Source organism: Haemaphysalis longicornis, unplaced genomic scaffold, assembly GCF_048455015.1.
Source record: "Haemaphysalis longicornis isolate Haplotype H1 unplaced genomic scaffold, Haemaphysalis longicornis Haplotype H1 scaffold_19, whole genome shotgun sequence".
Taxonomy (NCBI): domain Eukaryota; kingdom Metazoa; phylum Arthropoda; class Arachnida; order Ixodida; family Ixodidae; genus Haemaphysalis; species Haemaphysalis longicornis.
In genome coordinates, this window is record NW_027526288.1 from 7726551 (window position 1) to 7734895 (window position 8345).

Sequence of the window (8345 nt, forward strand, 5' to 3'; positions counted from 1 at the left end):
AACCCGATTTCACGTGTATATATGAGCGTCAGCCACGTAGCATACGAGAATTGTGAAAAGTCAATGAAACAGTACGTGTGCGATATTAAACTAATTTCTTGGTAGTTCACTACTTGCAGGCAAAGTGCTCATATTACTGGTCTGCTTGTTTTTGTTTTTGCAAAACGGCGCCCTATCTATTGCCTTAAGCCTTTCAAAAAACTATTCGAGTCAACCAATGCTTCTGTGTTTCTGGAAAATATTGTTTCATTTTCTTGGACATCGTCTCGTCCTGTGGTCGGTCACTTTTTTCTTAGTATTCACTGCAATTTCAGATGCTTCATTGTCTTAGCCAAGTTTCGCTGAATACATCCTATAGCCCCGCAAGGGACTGCAACCAAAGCTGCTAGCTATTTTGTATCTCGCGCCACAAGCATATTCGCATCGATCAGCGATATACTCAATGTTTGGTTATTTTTCTGAATTTGTCGGTTGAACTGACGGTTTACGGATAACTAATTCTCGCCGTTAAACCTCCACAACTATTCCCGGAAGAAAAAAAAAAAGTCTCGAAAAGGAAACTCACTGACAATGCTCCAAACGGTGTATTTCCAGGTTTTGTAATAATGCACCCAAAGCTACAAGCTACAAAGGTCGTATCGTGAATCTCAATAAAAGCATCTGCGTTGTGCTGCTGAAACCTTGGACGCGGGTTCAATCGCGGCCGCGGCGGCTGCTTTTCTGTAGGAGGGGAAAAAGCGGAAACACCCGAGTGTAGAGATTTCGGCGCGCGCTAAAGATCTATAGAAGGTCAAAATTATTCCGGGGCCTGAATTGTAGAGCGCATCGTATAGCCCAGGTGTAGTTCAGACGAGTAAAACCCTAAAACCAACCAATCAATCAATCAATAAAAGAAGCTGCTACAATGCCTGCGTGCTCAGTGCAAAGCATAAACGAACAAATAAAAAAGTGGTCGTGGAGGTGCTGGGTATCGATCCCAGTACCTCTCGCATGCTAAGCGAGCGCTCTACCATCTGAGCTACACCCCCGACGGAGGTAGACGTCGAATGCGGACAATACGAAGCAAACGGGTGATGTTTTGCGCCCTCTGTTGCGCAATCTCCGCTTGCCACCAAACTGGAATTAATCTAGGTCAAAAGCAAGAACGACGCAACGGGATGGATATCGACTCTTTATAGTGGTTTATACCGTTGGCTTCTTTCATCCGGGGGTGTAGCTCAGATGGTAGAGCGCTCGCTTAGCATGCGAGAGGTACTGGGATCGATACCCAGCACCTCCACTCTTTTTAAAATTTAAAAACCTGATGGTAAATTTTCTTATTGTTCGGTTGCACGAAGGAGGGAAATCGTTTACTCTAAAAAACCAATTTTTAGGCTCATTATGCCCCATTTTTGACGGTGCGTGTCTCCGGTTCTTATAAGTGGGGCGGGAGCCCGTGCGAACAAGAACAAACTTCGCGGAAATCCCCAAAAGGTTTCGAAATGCTGTTGCATTGGCAAGAATATTTAAAAGTGGACAATGGAATCCCATCCTTGCACTGAAAATACACGCGGACCTTGTAACTGCAGCCAAGCAATAAAGATAGAATACCTTTCGAGCAGCAAAATTGTATGATAATTCAGGGGGGTGTGAGTTATGTTGCCCCATACTTTAGCGTGTTATATTACGGTTGGGGAGTTAGGTTAATTACATAATTTTGTTAAAGGTTTAATGCGATGAAGCCACACAGAGGATTTGAGCGGCCCTATTATCGGGTAGCCAAAGGTGACGCAGGTTTTTAAGTGCAATGCACTTCTTAAGCGACCCTGAACCTGCGTCCACCGGCGATGTCCGCATAACATACCCAGGTGGGGGATTGGCCAGTTCAGTGCGAATGCACTTTTTAAGCGACCCTGAACCTGCGTCCACCGGCGATGTCCGCATAGCATACCCACGTGGGGGATTGGCCAGTAATCTCCTCGTCTTCCTTGGCAACGGGGGGAGATGGGCGCGCGCTGCCTGGCCGCTGACATGGCACATACCCACGTGGGGGATTGGCCAGGAATCGGGCGTGAGAAGGGCTAATGCACCCGCTTAAAGGAGTACTGACACGAAATTTCAAAGCTGAGATCCGCTCTAGCAATCAAGTACAACGACAACACAAATAGGTGTCTGTGAATAAATGCATCTTTCTTTCTTTGTGGTTGTGTGTGTGTGTGTGATCTCTCTTTCGCGAACATTACCGAACCGCGCGAATTGAATTCGTGCATTCGCACTTTCACATTCTTCCCCTCGGGGAAATGCGGGGAATTTTTTTCAAGGAACAACAGTTTATAGGAGCGAACTTGTGCTCCGGTAAGACTTCAGAGTACACAAGCGGCGAAGCAGCAGTCAACAAAGTAACGTGCTCGAGCTGCGTCGGGGAATCCAAGGCAGCGGAGTTTGCACTGCGAGCGTTTATCTTTTCGCGCTCTACGTACCAGAGCCGTCGAATTACATCTAGAACAAACAGTAACATTATACAGCCAAGCGACGACAGAGCGCAATGAACTCCCTATCAAACAAGATAGCTTGTGCAGTACATAAAAAAAGAGAGGAGAACACGAGCTTAACTCCGGACGTAGATAAGACAGTCAGGAGCGGCCAGACGGAGGGTACAAAACACAGACATGCTTAGCGGCCATATTAAAAAGCTCTGGATGACGTCACCAGCTGCAGGCGTAGCGAAACACGAAAAGGATTCTTGTGTGGCGCTTACTCCGTTAAAAGTTTGAGTTGTAACGGAGTGTTGACAAATACACTGCTCACAACTAAAACAAACGTGTCTTTGCAGATGGAAATTTGCACCTTTGTCTAGTCCACTGATCCCACCCCACACCCACACCTCTTCTAGGAGGCAGCCCACGTGCTGCGCATCCTTCAAACACGCGTTTTCAAACACCGAACGCAATTGATACGCACCCATCACCTTTTTACTACCGCTACCTGACCATCCTGCGGGGCACTCGACACTCACTACCATTCCCTCTGTGAATGCCCGCTGACCCATTCCCCTCTTTCCCTCAGCACCTCCCGGGCGCTGGTAGTCAAGGCGGCGATCTGGGCCTTCTCCACCTCAATTACCTGATCCCGAAGGACCAATAAAGTCTCTCTCTCTCTCTCTCTCTCTCTCTCTCTCTCTCTCTCTCTCTGTTGGAGGGAAGCGCAGACCATAATGTCAGCTTGTACGAAGCCGCCTGGGTGCCGCTACTAACGTTTTTATTGGTTTGGACACAGTAATTGTTGGAAAACTGGTTTGTTATCAATATTCTGGAAAAGAAAGCGCTTGCATTTCATTGGTTAATATATATATATATATATATATATATATATATATATATATATATATATATATATATATATATATTTGGTTTATAACCCACACAAAGCAAGAGGCCTTAAATGCATGTTGAAATGGGACAGGTGGCCTCGCCCAGCACGAATTCGGTCACGCAACTCATCCCTGTAATTGTCAAGCCCTATTTCGTGGCCCCCACGTGGAGCTGGTGAAAAAAAAATCCGGACATGTGTTCGCTGTTTCACACCGTTAAAATTTATTGCAGCCATTGAAAATATTTCGCAATATGTAGTTGCATACTCGAACATACAACTAAACGTGAATTGCTGGTATTGAGCACGAATAGGTTCTCGTGCCGTGAAGCGCTTCCTAGTTCTCTCTCGGAAGGTGGCGCCACGTCCACTAATTGGGCTGTCCAGGAGAAGCACGCCTTTTCAGCCGCCGTGTGGCTCAGCCCAGCACATGGATGGTCTCCTCCGGCCGGCTTCCAGGCGCTGTGGACCTGCACAGGGATCGCGGTAGATGGATGTGGAATGACTGTGACGGGCTTGGAAGCAAAAAAATGTGATCGGTGTTTTAAATGCATAGCATTTTAGTAACTCACAATGTCACGCGGCGTTGGCGTGCCTTGTCGTAGTCCGCATGCGCGTCTTGTCGTAGTCCGCATGCGCGCCTTGTCGTAGTCCGCAGCCAGGAAGAAATAAAATAACAGTTTCCGGCGCCCGGTTTCGAACCCATGACGCCGCGGGCGGAACGCAAGGTGCCCGGCGCCCTACCGACCGAGCCACGAAACCGACACACATTTCGACGCACCGAACGCGCCTTATATCCTTCACTCATTTCTCGTTTGTTTCGAAAGCGCCACAAGTTGTCCCGCGCCTCCAAAAGATGGCGACACGGGTCCCGCAATCAAGAGATACGACTTGCCGGCGCACCCCCTCGGAAATGCTGTGCATTTGATCGTGCCCCTCGCGAGGGGGATGTCTTTGTTCTGCGTCCACCAAAACAGTACTCTTGCTTTTTGTTTAACACATCACGGTTTTTAACGAACACTCAACTCTATGCTGTATATGCTGATTGCAAAGAAAGATTGCGCTGGGCTTCTCTGGCGGCAAATGCTGGGTCCCGCCTAGCCTGACGCATGCGCAAGGCGTCCTGGGCGAGAACTTCTGGATCATGCCTGGGAAGCTTCTTGTTTACCACACGAAATTCTCCGACCAACGATAAGCTAACAGCTTCGCTCTAAAAACATCATACGGTGTGACATCGTGTTCTATGTCAAGGTAGCATGCTCCATCAGATGTCAGTGGTACGCCTTCGTGGAGAGTTCTCTGAAGGACTAACCGCCGGACGCTACCCCCACCCCACCCTAAGCTGACGCGACGCGAAGCAGTGGTGTTTAGGCAGCTGCAAACACGTGCGCTGATGACGCCAGTAATAGCTAAACACATATGCCCGGAGGTGTACCCCAGTGATGTGTGTGTGATGTGCAAGAAGGACAGGGCCACGGCGGCCCACATCCTGTGGGACTGCAGAAGACACCCGAGCGAGGCCAGTGCAGCAGAGACGTTCCCGCCGTACCTTGTCAGTGCGGCGGCGTGCAAAGACTACGTCATACAACACATGGCCGTCCAGCAAGTGTCGGACGCCCTCGAGCTTCAACGCCCGAAAGTGTCACCCCCACCCGGGAGTAGGCATGAGTAGGTGACGGAAGCCGAGTGGCCGGCTGACACGACGTGAGGCCGCGTCGCGTTTGCAGGACAAATAAAGATGTTTTCTCTCTCTCTCTCTCTCTCTCTGAAGGACATCCCAAAAAAGCACCGCATCCCAGCAATTCACAAAGACGTGCTTGCATTACCTGCAGTCGTATCCCCACGGCGGAAACGTCCCCTTTCATGTAACCAAGTCAAAGCTGGCAATATCTGCGTGTGACCCGTCGCGGTGGCTCAGTGGCTAAGGCGTTGCGCTGCTGAGCACGACGGCGCGGGTTCGATTCCCGGACGCGGCGGCCGCTTTTTACCCACACGTTCACTAAATCCTGAAAAAACATTTTGCTTAAACTCGAAAGCCGTCCCTTTAATTCTTCTTTCCACTTCTGATCTCAACTTCCCATGCTGGTTTCGTTAGGAATCATTGAAGCTCGGATTTCTCTCACGCCAGTTTCAGGAATTCGTGAGGTACTGCCGTCGAAGAGAAGCCGGTGAATGTAAATCAAGACAGATTTGAAGTGATCGACTCATAAGAGGGCCCTTAATAAGGAAAAGCAATGCATGGTTCGCGTTAAGATACTCTTTAAGATAAGCAGGCGTTGAGATATGCAGGAGTTAAGATACTCATCGACCAGCTGTGCACCCGACAAGCGAACGCGAAGTGTATTGGCAAACCGTGTCAATGCACGTCTTTAACCATTTTGTTTATTGGTAACAACAAGCCGCGGCTAAATATTAAAGAATATTTATACTGTTAACGCAATTCTTCGGGTATAAATTGAAACATAATTGACGGAGAATGCGCATTCATACACCGATGGTACATGTAGGAGAAATTTTCGCCCCAGTCTTTGTCGGCTTGTCAATATCATGACAATGAGCGAGGAAGTAGGGAGCGCGTGAAAGGAGCTACCCTGTCAACGATGGCGACGTTGACAGGGAGACGATAAGTCGAAGCGGGACTCGCCAGCTGTCTCTGCCTCGAAGGGTCTCGTTACTCCCGCCACCGCTTGTACGCGCTGTGGACTAGAGTGTGCAGCCAGTGCGGGCGGCAAAGGACGGAAGAGTGCGAATAACAACGACGACCGGTACTGGTGTGCAACAAGAGGGGCGACAGGCAGACAGGGGCATTGGTAAAGCTAGAAAACGCTACCACTGGGATGGTTGGAGCGCAAAGCCCAGCTGGAACGGTATACGAGGGACGCCCGAGAAACGCCGTGCTGTAGACTTAGCCAGAGCAAGGTGCGCGTAGTGTCACTAGTAAGGTTACGCAGTATCAGCACTCTTGCCCGCCCCCATCGTTCCGTGCCGCCGCCGTTATCATTGGTCAGATCGCATCACGTGACATTTGTTTACAACGGGGCGGTTCATGGGCACAGCCATTTTGTTGTTTATGCGTTTTCTGTCGGCCAACTGTGGTAGTCTCAGCTTGTCCTCCATGCTCAGCGGCTGCTCGCGAATGGCGTCGTTGCGAACGCGAATCAAACATAACGCGCTTCGCAACATATCAGCTACAGAAGTTGTCGGAAGATGCCGTATTGCTGCGTCTTCGGCAGTGTTGTTTACAAATGACCTCGTCAAAGTTAGCGGAGAGGCCGCAGAAGCGGCAATCCGGCAATACTGATAAACACCAAAATGGCCGCTGTTGCTCACTTGCGTGCCTCAGTGACGGTACCCTTTATCTTATCTAGTGACATTAGGTGCGCGCATCCGGCTGAGTAACAAATTAGCCAGGGAGAAGAAATAAATGCTATCGCATTCTTAATCATCCTCGAATGTACCATCACTTAATCTTTTTATGAAGGCAAGATTGGCGAACGAAGTATTCCGCTTAATGAGGCTTTTTGCTAAGATATCTTCTACTCATAACGTAACCATTAAGGCATTCCGCTTAGCGCATACAATCGTGGCACAAGCGGTGGTGAAAAGCCGCGTATCTGCTCCTTGCACTGCAAATATCGCCGAAAGACGATAGTCGACTGGTACCCCTGCTAATAAAACCTGCCTTCTCTTTCCCGCTCACCTCTCATGCTGTTCCTCTCCGGTCTCGTTCCTCCCAAGATAACACGCTAAAGCTTTGCTCAAGTAAATTTAAATTTACCGCGTTCCACTGATCCAATTCGGGCGTCCCGATGCCAGCGCTTCCGTACGGCGGAGACGTGCATGAGTCGAGGCACCCTACTATAACGGTTATAGAACCACGTGGACCTACTCCACGAGCGTTCCAAGCGGAACGTGTATCCCTATGGTGGAACCTTTCGTTGCTATTTCCGTTAGATTTCTGAAATGCCGCCAGGAGGTAGCGGTGGCAACAACAGGTGGAGTTTTCGGCCGTTGATGCAGTATTCAATTTGCTAGCGCAAAAGCCAGGCACCCATGAATTTTAATAAAGGAACACTGCCAATTTCATTTGTGTATTGATTTGTTGCCTTATATTTGCATAGTGCCTTGTTCTAGTTGAACAATGTTGACGAGTATGAATACAGACACCACACTTAGACGTTTAGATTTGGCTGTGAGTATATAAGGCTATTGCGCAGCTTTCGTTTCGCTTTGGCCGAGTGGCTGAATCGGGTCACAGACAGACATGTAGACCGAAATTTCTGCGTTTATGCAGCCGAAGAAAGACTATCGTCTTTAAAAATATAAAATGTCCGTACGTAAACAGGTGTTTTCCTCCGTCGCAAAGCTGAAAATCGGCCTCAAGGCTTCGGCAGCCTGAAACTCTCGTCTTTGGTGCGCCGTTCACGAAACATATAACGCATCTGCTAACTGAGCATTCGGTTCTTCCTGTCTCAGCCGACACCTTTGCTGGCTCCACGGCCGCATTGCTTGCCCGTTTCTCCTTCCGTTGATCGGCTTCCGTAGCTCAAATTCCTTCCTTTCTGGCTGCTTCTTTGGCCCTGCACTGGCTTCACACTCAGTTTTCCACTAAGCAATCTACACGTGGAGTGGCGACGCGACGCTGCTAAACGTGCCTACGGCCGCTTTGGCATGACGTAACCCCGACAAAACGGGCCGTAGAAACGGCGGTGGCTTCCACATCGAGTTCCCCCGCGCAGCACTAATTGGCCGTCATTATTTTAGGTTTCTCGCCTTTGGAGCTATCGCGCCCCGTTAACTCGGCCCCCTTTCCCACTACTCGCACCCTCTCTGCTGGATCACATGTTGCTGACGTGACCTATCTATTCCTCACGCAACAATTACATACCCTGGGCATCTACGTTTGTTTGGCTTAAGACGAGTTCACTGGAGCGTGCGGCTGCGGGGTTTAACCTCTCAACGTCGTGGGGGGGCCGTCGATTCGTCCCGTGCCATCT

At 49.4% G+C, this 8345-nt stretch overlaps 2 non-coding genes across 2 annotated transcripts; one reads left to right on the forward strand and one right to left on the reverse strand.

The window, feature by feature from the left end:
• Positions 1 to 955: 955 nt before the first annotated feature.
• Trnaa-agc (transfer RNA alanine (anticodon AGC)) lies at positions 956 to 1028 on the reverse strand. The gene has a single exon. It is a non-coding gene; the product is annotated as a tRNA-Ala (tRNA).
• A 178-nt stretch (positions 1029 to 1206) lies between these two features.
• Trnaa-agc (transfer RNA alanine (anticodon AGC)) lies at positions 1207 to 1279 on the forward strand. Its single transcript has one exon. It is a non-coding gene; the product is annotated as a tRNA-Ala (tRNA).
• Positions 1280 to 8345: the final 7066 nt, after the last annotated feature.